Source organism: Eschrichtius robustus, chromosome 7, assembly GCF_028021215.1.
Source record: "Eschrichtius robustus isolate mEscRob2 chromosome 7, mEscRob2.pri, whole genome shotgun sequence".
NCBI classification, from domain to species: Eukaryota; Metazoa; Chordata; class Mammalia; order Artiodactyla; family Eschrichtiidae; genus Eschrichtius; species Eschrichtius robustus.
In genome coordinates, this window is record NC_090830.1 from 40,296,281 (window position 1) to 40,316,765 (window position 20,485).

Here is a 20,485-nt window from a genome sequence, read left to right on the forward strand (position 1 = left end):
AACTATACTCCAATAAAATTTAAATTTCAAAATAAAGAAAATCACCTATATTTCAAAAGAAAAAAAAAAAAAAAGAATTCCCATCTCTTTATATGGCTTGATAGCTTACTTTTTTAGTGCTCAATATTATCCCATTCCCAGAATATATTAATACTATATCATTTCATTCACCTATTGGAGGACACCTTAGTTTCATTCACATTTTGGCAATATTGAATTAGGTGCTATAAATATCCATATGCAGGTTTTCCTCTGGAAGTATGTTTTTTAAACTACTTTCAGTAAATATCCATGAGAACACTTGACGGATTGTACAGTAAGGGAATGCTCAATATTCTAGCAAGTGTCAATCAGACTACCAAAGTAGCTGTATTATTTTTCATTTCCACCAATGACAAATGACATTTCCTATTGTTCCACATCTCCTACAGAATTTGTTCTTGTCATTGTTCACATTTTAGCCATTCTAAGTGTTACATAGTGGTATGTAATTGTATTTTTAATTTGCTTTTTCATGGCAGCATGTAATCTGGATTATTCTTCTGTATACTTATATGCTTAGTGTCTATTTTCTTTGGTGAGGTGTCCATAAAGTATATTGGTCCACATTTTATTTAGGTTGCTTTCATTTTTTTCTACCCAATCTGTATTTGTTTTATTTATTTTCGTGCCTTATTGCATTAGCAAGGACTTGGAGTAAAATATGGAAAAGGAGTCATGAAAGGGGACATCCTTGCTTTTACCTGAACTTAGTGGAAAAGCTTCATGGTTTTGACCATTAATCATGATGTAAGATAAAAGTTTCCTGTAAATCTTTGTTATCAACTTGAGAAAGCTCCAGTCTATTTCTTTAACTGAGAGTTTTTTATGAAGAATGGGTGTTAGATTTTTTCAAAGTTCTTCTGAATCTATTGATATGCTAATGATTGTCTTTAAGGTGTTGATGTGATGGATATAATTATTTGATTCTAGAATGTTGAGCAAGCCTTTCATACCTGGGATTATTTCCTCTCATTCATGATATAAAATTCTCTCAAAATATTGTTGGATTCGATTTGGTAATATTTTGTTGAGGATTTTTGCATTGATGTTCCTGAGAGATATTGGTCAGTTTTCTTTACTATTCATATGTTCTTCTAAGTTTGGATGTTGTGGATTTAGTGTCAGACATTCATTTGGGGAGATTCTCAGTCATTTTTAAAAAAAATATTTTCTGTTCTTTATTATCTTTATTCTCCTCCTGCTATACCCATTATGTATAGGTCACAGCATTTTTCATTGTTCCACAATTATTGATTACTCTGTTCTGTTGATTTCTTTCCTGCCCATTTTCTCTTTTCTTTTGAGATTTAAAGGTTTCTCCTGATATGTCTTCAAGCTCACAGATATTTCTCCTCAGCCAGCTCTTTGACTGCTAAAACAAAATACGAGAGACTTGGTATTTTATAAACAACAGAATATTTTTGTTTTCTCATAATTGCTGAGGCTGAAAAGTTCAAGAACAAGTAACCAGGGGCTTCCCTGGAGGTGCAGTGGTTAAGTATCTGCCTACCAATAAAGGGGACAAGGGTTCGAGCCCTGGTCCAGGAAGATCCCACATGCCATGGAACAACTAAGCCCGTGCACCACAAATACTGAGCCTGTGCTCTAGAGTCCACAGGCCACAACTACTGAGCCCGTGAGCCACAACTACTGAAACCCACACGCCTAGAGCCCGTGCTCCACAACAAGAGAAGCCACTCAATGAGAAGCCCGCGCACCGCACCAAAGACCCAACACAGCCAAAAAATTAATTAATTAATTATCTAATTAATTTTTTTAAAAAAAGAACAAGTTGCCAGCTGACTTAGTGTCTGGCGAGGGACCAATTTCTGGTTCATAATGTGGGTCTTCTCGCTCGGCAATGAAATCATGGAATGGGCATAAGGTCTTCTGTGTGCTACATTTATTAGGTCACTAATCCCATGTTTGAGGTCTCTGGCCTCATAACCTAATCACCTCCCAAAAGCCCCACCTCCTAATACCATCAACATGGGAGCTGGGTTTCAAAAGTTTAAAATTAGAGGTACAAAATATTTACACCATAACAGGGACCACAGAGTTAACTGATTTTTCCTTTCATGTTAAAGGTTTGCACATTTATATTTATTATATAATCCCAAAACCCTTGTTTTTTTTTTTTTTATAAGATTCTTTTTCCGTATACGCCAGTACAGACCACTGAGTAGAGTTCCCTGTGCTATAAAGCAGGTCTTTATCTATTTTATATATAGTAGTGTGTATAAGTCAGTCCCAATCTCCCAATTTATCCCTTCCCCACTTATCCCCTGGTAACCATAAGTTTGTTTTCTATATCCATGATTCTATTTCTGTTGTGTAAATAAGTTCATTTGTACCTTTTTTTTTCTTTTTTAGATTCCTCATATAAGCAATATCATATGATATCTGTCTTTCTGTGTCTGACTTGCTTCACTCAGTATAACAATCTCTAGGTCCATCCATGTTGCTACAAAACCCTTAATTGTTAAGGATAACTCTCAATTTTTCCCAGTATCATCAGCAATTCTTTCTGGCAGACACGTGATAACACTTTTTAAACAGGGATATTGAGACCAAGGCTCCTGACCTGCAAACAAACAAAACATCATTCATATAGTGAAAACTTTGCAAATCAAAGGATGAAAGCACTTGGTCTAAATCCCTTTGCACCCACTGCTGACAGAGGGCAGAGGAGTTTGACTCACTAATCTTCCTTACGTGCACTTCTTCCTAATGGGGTATTCCATCTAAAACTTATAAGAAGCGGGGATGTATCATGGAACACACCAATCGCTACTACAGATTCTGAAGCAGCAAAAAACAAACAAACAAACAAACAAAAAAAAACATGATGAATCCATCCAAAGGGTTCTGTCCACACTGTTACAATAGTTTCCCTCACACTGTGAACACTTTTCAAACCCTATCACTTGAACCTATTTTTATTTTTTTCAACAAAAATAATGTTAATCTGCAGTCAGACACTCCAGTAATATTACACTATCCCTTGTGCAAGTATGTAGGGATTTGAGGAGTTATGGGAGGCCACCATGAGAGGTTGCCTAGAGTAATTAGGACATTTCATTTAATGTTGGTTCTTCTCCCTAAGATGTCTGCTATCCTCTTCTTTTTGTAGCTACTAGCATTGAGAAAGTGACCAAGATAAGGCCCTTCTCTTTTACTGCCCATGAATGCAACTGTGATTAACCCCACAGAACTTGGTGCTTCCAGAATCCCCTGAACCTACTGACCCTCCATGCATGGCATGGCATAGATAAGGATGGTGACATGTATCCTTGTATAGAGCATGTTATAAAATGTTTGACTCTTCCCTTCCTCATAATTCCAAAGAATAGATTTCTTTGGATTTCTGCTTAATGCTGCTGGAGTTGGTACATAAGTTGAGGGAGGTATCAGGGCACACCAAAAGAGAGGGTAACTGCACAGAAAATACAAGCAGGTACATTTCTGTGTAGTTTCAAGCAGCTTATTTGCTATATCAACCATGGTGACATGTTGACCCTTCCTCTTTCTACTAGTAGTACAACAAACATAAAGGATATTTAGGCTGCTTGTTTTATCCCCACCTCTCACAATTGATCTGCATTAACATATAGGACAATGAAGGGCCCTTTCTACCATCTTAACCAATATTTGAGAACTAGAAAATGTCCAGATTTTTCTGGGGTTTATTTTCATATTCCCCAATCAGGCCTATGAAGGAATCTTACCTATTGTGTTTAATGAAGTCATATCTCTGACGGCATCCCATCATCAACAAAACTGGAAAGAAATTTGAAGGGTCTTCGATTTTACCATATTTGAAATAACAATATTTTAGCCTGAGAGGTTTTTTGGATTTTAGAAAAAAATATTTTAAATGAGACAAAAAATCATTTTTATGACACAAAAAGACAGCAATAGTTTTATATTTGTATCTGTTCCACTTGCACACAAGTGTCTCATGGTGTTATGTAAAGCTCTCCTGTTGGGTGCTGTGCATGGTGCAAGTATGGATTAAAGCTTAGGAATCTTAAGCTTCAGTCACCTGAAATATTTAAATTAGGATGCAAGCAATCCTGTCCAACATTTGAAAAGAGCAAGACACTCTCTTTATTTTATTTGTTAGGTAATTAATCTGTCTTTTCCCCAAGGAGAGAAACAAGTGGCATCTTCCATCAATGTGTTGCACAAATATCTTTGAACAGAGAGTGCAAGCAGAGGCTGATACAGGATGTGAAAAAAAAAAAAAAATGAGAGACCCTTGTGGCATTTTCTCCTAACTTATTGCAATCCTCCATTTAAAATGTGGGAATAATCAATCTTCTGAGGAAAAAGGCCCAAGGAAGGTTTTTCCTTCTGTGGAATAATGGGATTGCTAAAGATTTCAGGAGGCAAGACGAATTAGTGAGAATGACCATGAGAAATCAGAGAAAAGTCAGATCCATGGATGAAGTGATGTTTACCACTGTGAATCAATGAGAAGTAGGAGCAAATGAAAAGAAAGCTGATACAACATTTTCTGAATAAATGTAACCTTTCAGCTGTCATAGAAAAATTAATGCTCACTATGATACAACATATTTAGTTTAGAAAGTTAACTTAAATTTAAAGCTTAATAATTACATTTATTGAAGAAATGAAAACATATTTGTGGTTTAGAATAAATAATGTGTTCTGCTACAGGTAAGAAGACTACATAAATAAATAGAAATAAGACTAAATAAATAAAGAGGAAAATAACAAATTAGATGTTATTAACATTAAAAACTGACACTCATCTAAAGAAAGAGAAGGAGAGACAGAAAGAGAGAAGAACTCATCTCAAGCATGTATTAAAAACTCCTAAATAAGAAGTCTTCAGATGTTAAAAAAAAGGAAGTCTTCAATAAGAAGATAATGGAATAGCAAAATGGGGGAAATATACCAAAAGATATTTCAAAAAAGAGAGTACAGAATGTTAAGTAATCATATCAAAAGATGCTTGGCTTCTTAGTAGTCAATTAAATGCAAAAGCGTGATACCTGGAATTATCACTCACCAACCAGAAAGTTCAAATGAAAATGACAGGTATTATCAAGTTTGACAAGAATGTGTATAATCCTTGAATCTCATTCACTGCTGCTGAAGATGAAAAATCATACAAATGTTTTGAAAATATTTAGAAATATCTAAAAAGATAAACACAAGAAAGCTATGACTCGAAAATTTTACTACTACGTGTATACTGAACAATAATTTATACACACACCACCAAAGCTCAAGTTCTAGAATTTATATACCAGTGCTGTTCTCAATAGACACAAACTGAAAATCACTCATATTGTAATACACATTGGAATAAATTAATTAATAGTTAAATATTTACATTATGGAATCCTATGCAACAGTGGCAATGCATGATCACAACAACAGGCAACCATATAGGCATATTCACAAACAACATAAAATAAAAAAAGCCCAATCCAAAAGTGATTTTACTGTGCCATAACATTTATATAAAATACAAAATACAGGTAAAGTTATCTTTTTGTTAGATACCAGAACAATATTAAACCTTAAGGGGAGTCACTAGAATGGGACCAGGGGGCCTCTGAGTATCTGGCAATTTTCTGTGTCTTTATCTAGAAGCTATGTTTAGAGTGTATTCAGATGCTGAATTTTCTGAAATTTGTCATTTCCTTACAAACCATGCATGTTTTTCGTTGTTTTTTATACATAACAAAAACTAAAAAAGATAGACGAGGGAAGGTAATTGTATTAGCACTTTAATAGCCATGCTTTTCAAGGTGGAAGTGAAAAGTATTAAATACTTGACATTGTGATTACTTCTTAAAAGTAAGGTGAAAATTTGAGGTTAATAAATAAGACATACTTCTTCATATTTAATCCTCAAAGAGGAGGGGTAGAAAGGAGTATTATTTTTTTTTTTTTTCTTTAATACAGAATCGTTAAGATAGAAAATAATGAAAACAGACTAGGTTTAAAAAAGAGCACACTGGACTTCCCTGGTGGCACAGTGGGTAAGAATTTGCCTGCCAATGCAGGGAACAGGGGTTCCATCCCTGGTCTGGGAAGATCCCACATGCCGCAGTGCAACTAAGCCCGTGTGCCACAAGTACTGAGCCTGTGCTCTAGAGCCTGCAAGCAACAACTATTGAGCCTGCATGACACAACTACTGAAGCCCATGCACCTAGAGCCCATACTCCACAACAAGAGAAACCACTGCAAGGAGAAGCCCGTGCACCACAACGAAGAGTAACCCCTGCTTCTCTAGTAACAACTGGAGAAACCCTGTGCAGCAACGAAGACCCAACACAACCAAAAATTTAAAAAATTAAATCTTTTGACTTCTGAGATGACTCACTCACGTGGCTGTAGGTAAGAGGCCTCAGTTCCTTGCCACATGGATCTCTCCTTAGGGCTGCTTGAGTGTCCTCATGACATGGCAGCTGGCTTACCCCAGGATGAGTGATCTAGCAGAAACCAAAGCAGAAGCTGCAATGTCTTTTATAACTTTGGAAGCTGCACTTTGTCATTTCTGCAATTTCTTATTAGTTAAACAGTCAACCCTTTTCAAGTGCGAGGAGCCACACTGGTACATGGAGACTGGGAGATAATTAGGGGATAATTAGGTCCATCTTGGAGGCTGGCTACCAAAGTGGCTGACTAGCCAAAGTCTGAATTTTGTTTTCTTCACTTCTGGAGAGAAAGTGGTCAGTGCACCTCATGGGTGGTCTTTGAGATGTACCAAAGCTACCTCTTGCTCTCACCCCCAGCTGTGTGGCTGACAGGGTCTTGGTGCTCCAGCCGGGTGTCAAGCCTGTGCCTCTGAGGTGGGAGAGCCGAGTTCAGGACATTGGTCTACCAGAGACCTCTGGCACCTTGTAATATCAAATGGCGAAAGCTCTCCCAGAGATATCCGTCTCAACGCTAAGAACCAGCTCCACTCAGAGACCAGCAAGATCCAGTGCTGGACATCCCATGCCAAACAACTAGCAAGACAGGAATGCAGGCCCACCCATTAGCAGAGAGGCTGCCAAAAATCACAATAAGGTCACAGACACCCCAAAACACACCACCAGATGCGGATCTGTCCACCAGAAAGACAAGATCCAGACACACCCACCAGAACACAGGCACCAGTCCCCTCCATCAGAAAGCCTACACAACCCACTGAACCAACCTTAGCCACTGGGGGCAGACACCAAATACAACGCGAACTACGAATCTGCAGCCTCTGAAAAGGAGACCCCAAACACAGTCCCCAAAGCCAAATGAGAAGACACAGAAACACACAGCAGATGAAGGAGCAAGGTAAAAACCCACCAGACCAAACAAATGTGGAGGAAATAGGCAGTCTACCTGAAGAAGAATTCAGAGTAATGATAGTAAAGATGATCCCAAATCTTGGAACTGGAATGGAGAATAGACAAGAAACGTTTAACAAGGACCTACAAGAACTAAAGAGCAAACAAACAATGATGAACAACACAATAAATGGAATTAAAAATTCTCTAGAAGGAAACAATAGCAGAATAACTGAGGCAGAAGAATGGATAAATGACCTGGAAGATAAAATAGTGGAAGTAACTACTGCAAAGCAAAATAAAGAAAAAAGAATGAAAAGAATTGAGGACAATCTGAGACATCTCTGGGAAAACATTAAACGCACCAATATTCGAATATAGGGGTCCCAGAAGCAGAAGAGAAGAAGAAAGACACTGAGAAAATATTTAAAGAGATTATAGTTGAAAACTTCCCTAATATGGGAAAGGATATTGTTAATCAAGTCCAGGAAGCGCAGGGAGTCCCATACAAGATAAACCCAAGGAGAAACATGCCAAAACATATATTAATCAAACTATCAAAAATTAAATACAAAGAAAAAATATTAAAAGCAGCAAGGGAAAAACAACAAATAACATACAAGGCAATCCCCATAAGGTTAACAGCTGAACTTTCAGCAGAAACTCTGCAAGCCAGAAGGGACTGGCAGGACATATTTAAAGTAATGAAAGGGGAAAAGCTACAACCAAGATTACTCGACCCACCAAGGATCTCGTTCAGATTCGACAGAGAAATTAAAACCTTTACAGACAAGCAAAAGCTAAGAGAATTCAGCACCACCAAACCCGCTTTACAACAAATGCTAAAGGAACTTCTCTAGGCAGGAAACACAAGAGAAGGAAAAGACCTACAATAAGAAACTCAAAACAATTAAGAAAATGGTAATAAGAACATACATATCAATAATTACCTTAAATGTAAATGGATTAAATGCTCCAACCAAAAGACATAGACTGGCTGAATGGATCCAAAAACACGACCGGTATGTATGTGGTCTACAAGAGACCCACTTCAGACATAGGGACACATACAGATGGAAAGTGAGGGGATGGAATAAGATATTCCATGCAAATGGAAATCAAAAGAAAGCTAGAGTAGCAATTCTCATATCAGACAAAAAAGACTTTAAAATAAAGACTATTACAGGAGACAAAGAAGGACACTACATAATGATCAAGGGATCAATCCAAGAAGAAGATATAACAATTGTATATATTTATGCACCCAACATAGGAGCACCTCAATACATAAGGCAAATGCTAACAGCCATAAAAGGGGAAATCGACAGTAACAGAATCCTAGTAGGGGACTTTAGCACCCCTCTTTCACCAATGAACAGATCATCCACAATGAAAATAAATAAGGAAACACAAGCTTTAAATGTTACATTAAACAAGATGAACTTAATTGATATTTAGAGGACATTCCATCCAAAAACAACAGAATACACTTTTTCTCAAGTGCTCCTGGAACATTCTCCAGGATAGATCATACCTTGGGTCACAAATCAAGCCTTGGTAAATATAAGAAAATTGAAATCGTATCAAGTATCTTTTCCGACAACAATGCTATCAGACTAGATATCAATTACAGGAAAAAAATCTGTAAAAAATAGAAACACATGGACGCTCAACAATACACTACTTAATAACCAAGACATCACTGAAGAAATCAAAGAGGAAATAAAAAAATACCTAGAAACAAATGACAATGAAAACATGAAGACCCAAAACCTATGGGATGCAGCAAGAGCAGTTCTAAGAGAGAAGTTTATAGCAATACAATCCTACCTCAAGAAACAAGAAATATCTCAAATAAACAAGTTAACCTTACACCTAAAGCAATTAGAGAAAAAAAAAAAAAAAAAACAAAGTCAGCAGAGGAAAGACATCATAAAGATCAGACCAGAAATAAATGAAACAGAAATGAAGGAAACAACAGCAAAGACCAAAAAAACTAAAAGCTGGTTCTTTGAGAAGATAAACAAAATTGATAAACCATTAGCCAGACTCATCAAAGAAAAAAAGGGAGACGACTCAAATCAATAGAATTACAAATGAAAAAGGAGAAGTAACAACTGACACTGCAGACATACAAAGGATCATGAGAGATTACTGCAAGCAACTATATGCCAATAAAATGGACAACCTGGAAGAAATGGACAAATTCTTAGAAAAGCACAACCTTCCAAGACTGAACCAGGAAGAAATAGAAACTACAAACAAACCAATCCCAAGTACTGAACTTGAGACTGTGATTAAAAATCTTCCAACAAACAAAAGCCCAGGACCAGATGGCTTCACAGGCAAATTCTATCAAACATTTAGAGAAGAGTTAACACCTATCCTTCTCAAACTCTTCCAAAATATAGCAGAGGGAGGAACTCTCCCAAACTTATTCTATGAGACCACCATCTCCCTGACACCAAAACCAGACAAAGATGTCACAAAGAAAGAAAACTACAGGTCAATATCACTGATGAACATAGCTGCAAAAATCCACTGCACAATACTAGCAAACAGAATCCAACAGCGCCTTAAAAGGATCATACACCATGATCAAGTGGGGTTTATCCCAGGGATGCAAGGATTCTTCAATACATGCAAATCAATGTGATACACCATATTAAAAAACTGAAGGATATAAACCATATGGTCATCTCAATAGATGCAGAAAATGCTTTCGACAATATTAAACACCCATTTATCATAAAAACCCTCCAGAAAGTAGGCATAGAGGGAACTTTCCTCAACATAATAAAGGCCATATATGACAAACCCACAGCCAGCATCGTTCTCAATGGTGAAAAAGTGAAATCATTTCCACCAAGATCAGGAACAAGACAAGGTTGCCCATTCTCACCACTATTATTCCACACACTTTTGGAATTTTTAGCTACAGCAATCAGAGAAGAAAAAGAAATAAAAGGAATCCAAATCGGAAAAGAAGAAGTTAAGCTCTCACTGTTTGCAGATGACATGATACTATACATAGAGAATCCTAAAGATGCTACCAGAAACCTACTAGAGTTAATCAACGAACTGGTAAGGTTGCAGGATACAAAATTAACGTACAGATATCTCTTTCATTCCTATACACTAAAGATGAAAATTCTGAAAGAAAAATTAGGGAAACACTCCCATTTACCACTGCAACACAAAGAATAAAATACCTAGGAATAAACCTACCTAAGGAGACAAAAGACGTTTACTCAACAAACTATAAGACACTGATGAAAGAAATCAAAGATGACACAAACAGATACAGAGATATACCATGTTCTTGGATTGGAAGAATCAACATTGTGAAAATGACTCTACTACCCAACGCAATCTACAGATTCAATGCAATCCCTATCAAACTACCAATGGAATTTTCCAGAGAACTAGAACAAAAATATTTCACAATTTGTATGGAAACACAAAAGACCCCGAACAGCCAAAGCAATCTTGAGAAGAAAAACAGAGCTGGAGGAATCAGGCTCCCTGACTTCAGACAATACTACAAAGCTACAGTAGTCAAGACAGTATGGTACTGGCACAAAAACAGAAATATAGAGCAATGGAACAGGAGAGAAAGCCCAGACGTAAACCCATACACATATGGTCCCCTTATTTTTGATAAAGGAGGCAAGAATATACAATGGAGAAATCACAGCCTCTTCAATAAGTGGTGCTGGGAAAACTGGACAGCTACCGGTAAAAGAATGAAATTAGAATACTCCCTAACACCATACACAAAAATAAACTCAAAATGGATTAGAGACCTAAATATAAGACTGGACACTATAAAACTCTTAGAGGAAAACATAGGAAGAACATTCTTTGACATAAATCACAGCAAGATCTTTTTTGATCCACCTCCTAGAATAATGGAAATAAAAACAAAAATAAACAAGTGGGACCTAATGAAACTTCAAAGCTTTTGCACAGCAAAGGAAACCATAAACAAGACGAAAAGACAACCCTCAGAATGGGAGAAAATATTTGCAAATGAATCAACGGACAAAGGATTAATCTCCAAAATATATAAACAGCTCATTCAGCTCAATATTAAAGAAACAAACACCCCAATCCAAAAATGGGCAGAAGACCTAAATAGACATTTCTCCAAAGAAGACATACAGACGGCCATGAAGCACATGAAAAGATGCTCAACATCACTAATTATTAGAGAAATGCAAATCAAAACTACAATGAGGTATCACCTCACTCCTGTTAGAATGGGCATCATCAGAAAATCTACAAACCACAAATGCTGGAGAGGGTGTGGAGAAAAGGGAAACCTCTTGCACTGTTGGTGGGAATGTAAATTGATACAGCCACTATGGAGAACAATATGGAGGTTCCTTAAAAAACTAAAAATAGAATTACCATATGACCCAGCAATCCCACTACTGGGCATATACCCAGAGAAAACTGTAATTCAAAAAGACACATGCACCCGAATGTTCATTGCAGCACTATTTACAATAGCCAGATCATGGAAGCAACCTAAATGCCCATCAACAGACGAATGGATAAAGAAGATGTGGTACGTATATACAATGGAATATTACTCAGCCATAAAAAGGAACGAAATTGAGTCATTTGTTGAGACGTGGATGGATCTAGAGACTGTCATACAGAGTGAAGTAAGTCAGAAAGAGAAAAACAAATATCGTATATTAATGCATGCATGTGGAACCTAGAAAAATGGTACAGATGAGCCAGTTTGCAGGGCAGAAGTTGAGACACAGATGTAGAGAATGAACATATGGACACCAAGGGGGGAAAAGTGCGGTGGGGTGGGGATGGTGGTGTGCTGAATTGGGCGATTGGGATTGGCATGTATACACTGATGTGTATAAAAGTGATGCCTAATAAGAACCTGCAGTATAAAAAAACAAACAAAACAACTAAAACTAAACTTTCATTGGGTTATTTGTATGGAAATATGTTAATATAAATGTTTCAGACATTACACGAAATTTCTAAAAATCTTATATTTGTATTTGTATGGAAATATGTATGGAAATATGTTAATATAAATGTTTCAGACATTACATGAAATTTCTAAAAATCTTATATGTTCTGGTATAATGTTATAAGTAATAATCCTAGTTATTACTTTAAAATGTATATCTCAGAAATAACTAATTTTCTTGTCAACTGCATTATTATGAACTTTCATCAAATCTTTAACCGTGGTCATTTTTAAGTCTTTTGTCATTTACAGACAGTTCTGGGTGTACTCTGATGATTTTGCAAATATGTTCCTGTAAAAGGTTTACATCTTCAAGAAATTCATGGAAAAGACTCTGACAAGTACAGGTTTCTGGTAACTGACTGTACTGCTGAACTGAATGAATAAGCATTTTCAGAACTCTAATGAAAAACTGATGAACTCATAAAAGTGCTAACAAAAGATGAAGATGAAAAAAAAAAATTAATTACATGGGACTGAGTGAACTGATGAGGATGAGTATAATTTTTGTGACTTTCTGTCTGAATTAAAAAAAAAAAAAATCCCACAAGGACTCAGAGGCAAAGAATATACAAATCAATTTTCACTGCAAAGTAAAGGAGCTGTTACAGTGGAGGATTACTGGACTGAATGTCAATATTATGACATAGTATGAGTGTGTTTCATGTTTGGTAATTGCAATCACAATTTCACAATTTGTATGGAAACACAAAAGACCCCGAACAGCCAAAGCAATCTTGAGAAGAAAAACAGAGCTGGAGGAATCAGGCTCCCTGACTTCAGACAATACTACAAAGCTACAGTAGTCAAGACAGTACGGTACTGGCACAAAAACAGAAATATAGAGCAATGGAACAGGAGAGAAAGCCCAGACGTAAACCCATACACATATGGTCACCTTATTTTTGATAAAGGAGGCAAGAATATACAATGGAGAAATCACAGCCTCTTCAATAAGTGGTGCTGGGAAAACTGGACAGCTACCGGTAAAAGAATGAAATTAGAAGACTCCCTAACACCATACACAAAAATAAACTCAAAGTGGATTAAAGACCTAAATGTAAGGCCAGACACTATCAAACTCTTAGAGGAAAACATAGGCAGAACACTCTATGACATCAATCACAGCAAGATCCTTTTTGACCCACCTCCTAGAAAACGGAAATTAAAAAGAAACATAAACAAATGAGACCTAAGGAGACTTAAAAGCTTTTGCACAGCAAAGGAAAACGTAAACAAGACGAAAAGGCCACCCTCAGAAGGGGAGAAAATATTTGCCAATGAAGCAGCTGACAAAGGATTAATCTCCAAACTTTACAAGCAGCCCATGCAGCTCAATATCAAAAAAAAAAAAAAACAAACAAACAAACAACCCAATCCATAAATGGGCAGAAGACCTAAATAGACATTTCTTCAAAGAAGATATACAGATTGCCAACAAACACATGAAAGAATGCTCAACACCACTGATCATTAGAGAAATGCAACTCGAAATTACAATGAGGTATCACCACACACAGGTAAGAATGGCCATCATCAAAAAAATCTACAACCAATAAATGCTGCAGAGGTGTGGAAAAAAGGGAACCCTCTTGCACCGTTGGTGGGAGTGTAAATTGATACAGCCACTATCGAGAACGGTATTGAGGTTCCTTAAAAAACTAAAAATAGAACTACCATATGACACAGCAATCCCACTACTGGGCATATACCTGGAGAAAACCATAATTCAAAAAGAGTCATGTTCCACAATGTTCATTGCAGCTCTATTTGCAATAGCCAGGACATGGAAGCAACCTAAGTGTCCATCAACTGATGAATGGGTAAAAAAGATGTTGCACGTCTTCAATATAAAATGGAATATTCCTCAGCCATAAAAAGAAATGAAATTGAGTTATTTGTAGTGAGATGGATGGACCTAGAGTCTGTCATACACAGTGAAGTAAGTCAGAAAGAGAAAAACAAATACTGTATGCTAACACATATATGTGGAATCTAAAAAGAAAAGGAAAAGAAACCGTTGGGAAGAACCTAGGGACAGGACAGGAATAAAGACGCAGACATAGAGAATGGACTTGAGGACATGGGGAGGGGGAAGGGTAAGCTGGGACGAAGTGAGAGAGTGGCATGGACTTATATATACTACCAAATGTAAAATAGCTAGCTAGTAGGAAACAGCTGCATAGAAGAGGGAGATCAGCTCAGTGCTTTATGACCACTTAGAGGGGTGGGATAGGGAGGGCGGGAGGAAGACGCAACAGGGAGGAGATATGGGGATATATGGATATGTATAGCTGATTCACTTTGTTCTAAAGCAGAGACTAACACACCATTGTAAAGCAATTATAGTCCAATAAAGATGTTAAAATTAAATAAATAAATAAATGAATAATTTATGCCCCCCCAAATTAAATCTTTTTTAAAAATAAATAAATAAAAAAGAGCACTCAATGACATGGAACGCTAAACCTAAGTATTTTCAGTACTATAGTAAATGTAAATGGATTAATATCTCCTATTAAAGTGTAATTTTTTATATTATGTGCAACTCAATTTTTTTCACAGTATACAGGTAAAATAAAAGAATTACATTAGAAAGGAGAAAACACTCCATGTATTTAAAAACAATAAAACAATAAGCATATAATAAGCATCTTAGATATATGTAGTCTTTAAGTTCAGAACAATTTGTCACTATTGTAATTAGTATTATTATACCAATTTCTTTAAAACATTTCAATACTTGTTGTATTTGAAAAAGTATTTTAATATTTTTTCTTCTCTCTTTTGTGGTCTAATACATGGTAAGTATTTAGCTGCTAACATAACTTAAAAATATATATATTTTTTACAGCCGAACAAAACTGAATCAAGAAGAAATAGATAACTTGAACATACTGATCACTAAAAGCAAAATAGAGGGCTTCCCTGGTGGCGCGGTGGTTGAGAATCTGCCTGCCAATGCAGGGGACACGGGTTCGAGCCCTGGTCTAGGAAGATCCCACATGCCGCGGAGCAACTGGGCCCGTGAGCCACAACTACTGAGCCTGAGCGTCTGGAGCCCGTGCTCCACAACAAGAGAGGCCACGATAGTGAGAGGCCCATGCACCGTGATGAAGAGTGGCCCCCGCTCGCTGCAACTAGAGAAAGCCCTCGCACAGAAATGAAGACCAAACACAGCCAAAATAAATAAATAAATAAATAGAATTTTTTAAAAAATAGAATCTGTAATTTAAAAAAACTCCCTACCAACAGAAGTCCAGGATCAGATGGTTTCACAGGCAAATTCTACCAAATATAAAAAGCAGAACTTACACAGATTTTTCTCAAACTCTTCGAAAAGATTGAAGAGTAAGGAATACTTCCAAAGACATTCTATGAAGCCACTATCACGCTGATATCAAAAACAGATGGGGAGGGGGGACTTCCCTGGTGGCACAGTGGTTAAGAATCTGTCTGCCACTGCAGGGGACATAGGTTCGAGACCTGATCTGGAAAGATCCCACATGCCATGGAGCAACTAAGCCTGTGTGCCACAACTACTGAGCCTCCGCTCTACAGCCCACGAGCCACAACTACTGAGCCTGATAGCCACAACTGCTGAAGCCCACGCTCCTAGAGCCCATGATGTGCAACAAAAGAAGCCACCACAATGAACAGCCTGCACACCACAACGAAGAGTAGCCCCCACTCACCGCAACTAGAGAGAGCCCGAGCACAGCAACGAATGCCCAATGCATCCAAAAATAAATAAAGAAAGAAATTTACTTAAAAAAAAAAAAAAAACAAATAAAACAGATGGGGACTTTTCTGGTGGTCCAGCAGTTAAGATTTCGCTTTCCAGTGCAGGGGGTGCGGGTTCAAGCCCTGGTTTTGGAGCTAAGATCCCACATGCCTCACAAACAAGAAACCAAAACATAAAACAGAAGCAATATTGGAACAAATTCAATAAAGACTTTAAAAAAAAAACACAGAAAAAGACACTACCAAAAAAGAAAACTGCAGGCCAATATCGTTGATAAATATAGATGCAAAAATTCTCAACTGAATATTAGAAAACCGAATCCGACAACACATAAGAGGATCATACACCATGACCAAATTTGATTCACCCCAGTTTCACAAAGCTGTTTCAAACATATGCAAATCAATCAACATGATACACCCCATCGACAAAGGAAAAACAAGAAACAAACGATCATCTCAATAGATGGCGAAAAAGCATTTGAAAAGCTGCAACATCCATTCATGGTAAAAACACTTACCAACGTGGGTACAGAGGAAATATATCTCAACATACTAAAAGCTATTTATGACAAACCCACAGCCAATATAATACTCAACGTTCATAAGCTGAAAGCCTTCCCGCTAAAATCTGGAACAAGACAAGGATGCCCACTCTCACGTCTTCTCTTCAACATAGTATTGGAAGTCCTAGCCACAACAATCAGACAAGAAAAAGAAATAAAATCTAACCAAGTGGGAAGGGAAGAGGTAAAGTTGTCATTATATGCAGATGACATGATAATATATATAAAGGAAACCCTAAAAATTCCACACAAACACTACTAGAACTGATAAACAAATTCAGCAAAGTAGCAGGATACAAGATTAACATATATAAATTGGTTGCATTTCCTGGTTTTTCTTTCTTTTTTTTTAAAATTTATTTTGGCTGCATTGGGTCTTCATTGCTGTGCACGGGCTTTCTCTAGTTGTGGCCAGTGGGGACTAGACTTTCTTGTGGTGTGCAGGCTTCTCATTGCAGTGGCTTCTCTTGTTGTGGAGCACGGGCTCTAGGCATGCAGGCTTAAGTAGTTGTGGCACATGGGCTCAGTATTTGTGGCTCACTGGCTCTAGAGTGCAGGCCAAGTAGTTGTGGCACACAGGTTTAGTTGCTCCACGGCATGTGAGATCTTCCTGCATCAGGGCTCAAACCCGTGTCCCCTGTATTGGCAGGCGGATTCTGAACCACGGAGCTACCAGGGAAGTCCCTGGTTGCATTTCTTTACACTAACAATGAAATATCAGAAAGGAAATGTAAACAAGCAATCCTTTTTTTAATGGCATCAAAAAAATTAAATGCTTAGGAATAAACCTCACCAAGGAGGTGAAAGACTTATATACTGAGAACTACAAAACATTAGTAAAGGAAGCTGAAGATGATTCAAAGAAATGGAAAGACATCCCACGCTCTTAGATGGGAGGAATTAATACTGTTAAAATGGCTACACTACCCAAAGCAATCTACAGATTTAATGTGATCCCTATCAAATTACCCATGACATTTTCCCCAGAACTAGAACAAATAATCCTAAAATGTATCTGGAACCATAAAAAGTCAGAAATGTGAACACAATCCCCAGGAAAAAGAACAAAGCAGGAGGCATAACCCTCCTAAACTTCAGAAAATACTACAAAGTTACAGTAATCAAAGCCGCATTGTATTGGCACAGAAAGAGATACATGGATCAATGGAATAGAATAGAGAGCTAAGAAATAAACCCACACACCTATGGGCAATTAACCTTTGACAAAGGAGGCAAGAATATACAATGGGGAAAAGACAGTCTCTTCAGCAAGTGGTGTTTTGAAAGTTGGAGAGCCGTATGCAAATCAGTGAAGTCAGAACATACCCTCACACCATACACAAAAATAAACTCAAAACGGCGTATATGCTTAAATATAAGATAGGACACCTTATAACTCCTAGAAGAGAGCATAAGCAAAACATTCTCTGACATAAGTCATACCAAAATTTTCCTAGGTAGTTCTCCCTAGGCAGTACAAATACAGTAAGTCACCTACATACGAACCTTCAAGTTGCATACTTTCAAAGATGCAAACGTCCATTCGCGTGTCCAATCATGTAAGTTAGTTCACGTGTCTGGCATACATTGTCACGTGCGTGCTTCCTCTCTATGTGGTTGTGCTTTTGTGTACTTTACAGTACTGTATGGAGTACAGTAGTACAGTACATTTATTTCAAGCCCAAGATGTCTGGAAGCAAGCGTAAAAGCAGAGGTGATGTAGCTGGTACTGTTAAGAAGCGCCGAGCGATAATGACGGAAACAAAAGTGAAAGTAATTGAGAGAGTGGAGCGAGGCAAAAAGATGTTAGACATCGCTCATTCTTACAACATGAATCATTCAATCATTGGCACGAATCTAAAGAACAAGGACAAGATCATGGAACATGTGAAGTCTGCTGTGCCGACAATGTTGACACAATATCCAAGAAGCATGGAAAAGTGATGGAGGAGATGGAGAAACTTCTCAGTGTGCGGATGCAGGACCAACATCAGCGCTGAGTCCTGCTCAACTTAACGCTGATTCAAGAGAAAGCTAAAAGCCTTTATGAAGACTTGAAGAAGAAACACGGCAAAGAATCAGAGGGCACATCTTTTAATGCCAGCCATGGCTGGTTTCATCGGTTCAAGGCTAGAGCCAGCCTTCACAATGTAAAAGTAAGTGGAGAGACAGCAAGTGCAGATAGGGTAGCTGTCCAGGAACTTCCAGAAACACTTTGAGAAATTATTGATGATGGTGTGTATTTACCCAACCAGGTTTTTAATGTGGATGAGACACAACTGTACTGGAAGAGGATGCCAGACCGAAGTTACGTCAGTGAGGAGGAAAAGTTGACGCCGGGCTGTAAAGCAGCAAAGGATAGGCTAACTGTTGTTTGGTGGCAATGCTTCCGGTGAATTGAAGCTGAAACCTCTCTTAGTTTATCATTCACAGAACCCAAGAACCCTTAAAACCATAGCCAAGGGCTCTCTTCCTGTTGTGTGGAAGCGTAACCCCAAATCCCGGATTACACAGGCCACGTTCCAGGACTGGTTTTGCCACCACTTTATCCCAGATGTAGAGAAATATTGCTTGGAGAAAGACGTTCCAGCAAAACATTCTTTTGCTGCTCGACTATGCTCTGGGCCACCCCCCATTCATGGATGACTTTCATCCCAACGTCAAAGTACTGCATCTGTCACCAAATACTATGTTGCTCATCCAACCTATGGACCAGGGCGTTATAGCGACTTTCAAGAAATATTATTTATGTCACACTATTTGTCAGGCAGTAAAGGTAAGTGACAAATCAGGAACAACCTAGGGACAACTTTGGGAGGACTATAACATCTACAAGACCATAAAAAACATTGACTTTGCATGGTGTGAGGGTATGGCGGTCACGCTGAATGGGGTTTGGAAGAACCTTTGCCCACAGTTTGTTCATGATTTTTGTGGATTTGAGAAGGTAGATCAGAAGTCCGAAGAGGTCTTCAGCAACGTAGTGACCCTCAGCGAGAAGCTGGAGCTAGATCTGCAAGAGGACGATTTCGCTGAACTCCTTGCTGTGCAACATGAGGAGCTTACTGATGGAATTGGAGGCCCAGAGAAAGGATGAAGAGGGACAGGAGGAAGAAAAAGTAACTGAAGAACTGAAGAGATTCACGACACAGAAAATGGCAAGGGAATCTTCGTTACTTGAGGAAGCACTGTTAGTTTTTGAGGCACAGGACCCGAACCTAGAATGGGACCCAAAGGTGGCAGCAGCCATTCAGATTGCAATCCAGTGTTACCTTGTCATCTAAGATGAGAAAAACAGAGCTACTACCCAGACATCAATGGATCATTCTTTCAAGAGGGTAGATAGAATTAAATCCAGCAAGGAACCAGAACCTTTGCCATCAACGTCAGGTAGTAGTGAAATTGCAGCTTGCCCTCTGTCTCCTACTGCTGATAATCCTTCACCCCTACCATCTCCCACCTCCCCTCCCTCCTCCAATCAGTAACTCTGCTCGCCTGTTCCCTCGATGCCAGCCCGAGTATCCCAGCTGTTGTACTGTATTACTGTACTTTTCAAGTTACTGTACTGTAAGATTAAACATGCTTTCTTTGTTTTTGTGCTTGTTTTTTATGTATTGTTTGCGTGAAAAGTATTATAAACCTATTACGGTACAATACCATATAGCCGACTGTGTAAGTTGGGTACCTAGGCGAACTTTGTTGGACTTACAAACAAATTGAACTTACAAACGCACTCTTGGAACAGAACTTGTTCATATGTAGGGGACTTACTGTAAAAGCAAAAAAGAAACAGGAACTAATCAAACTTATAAGCTTTTGC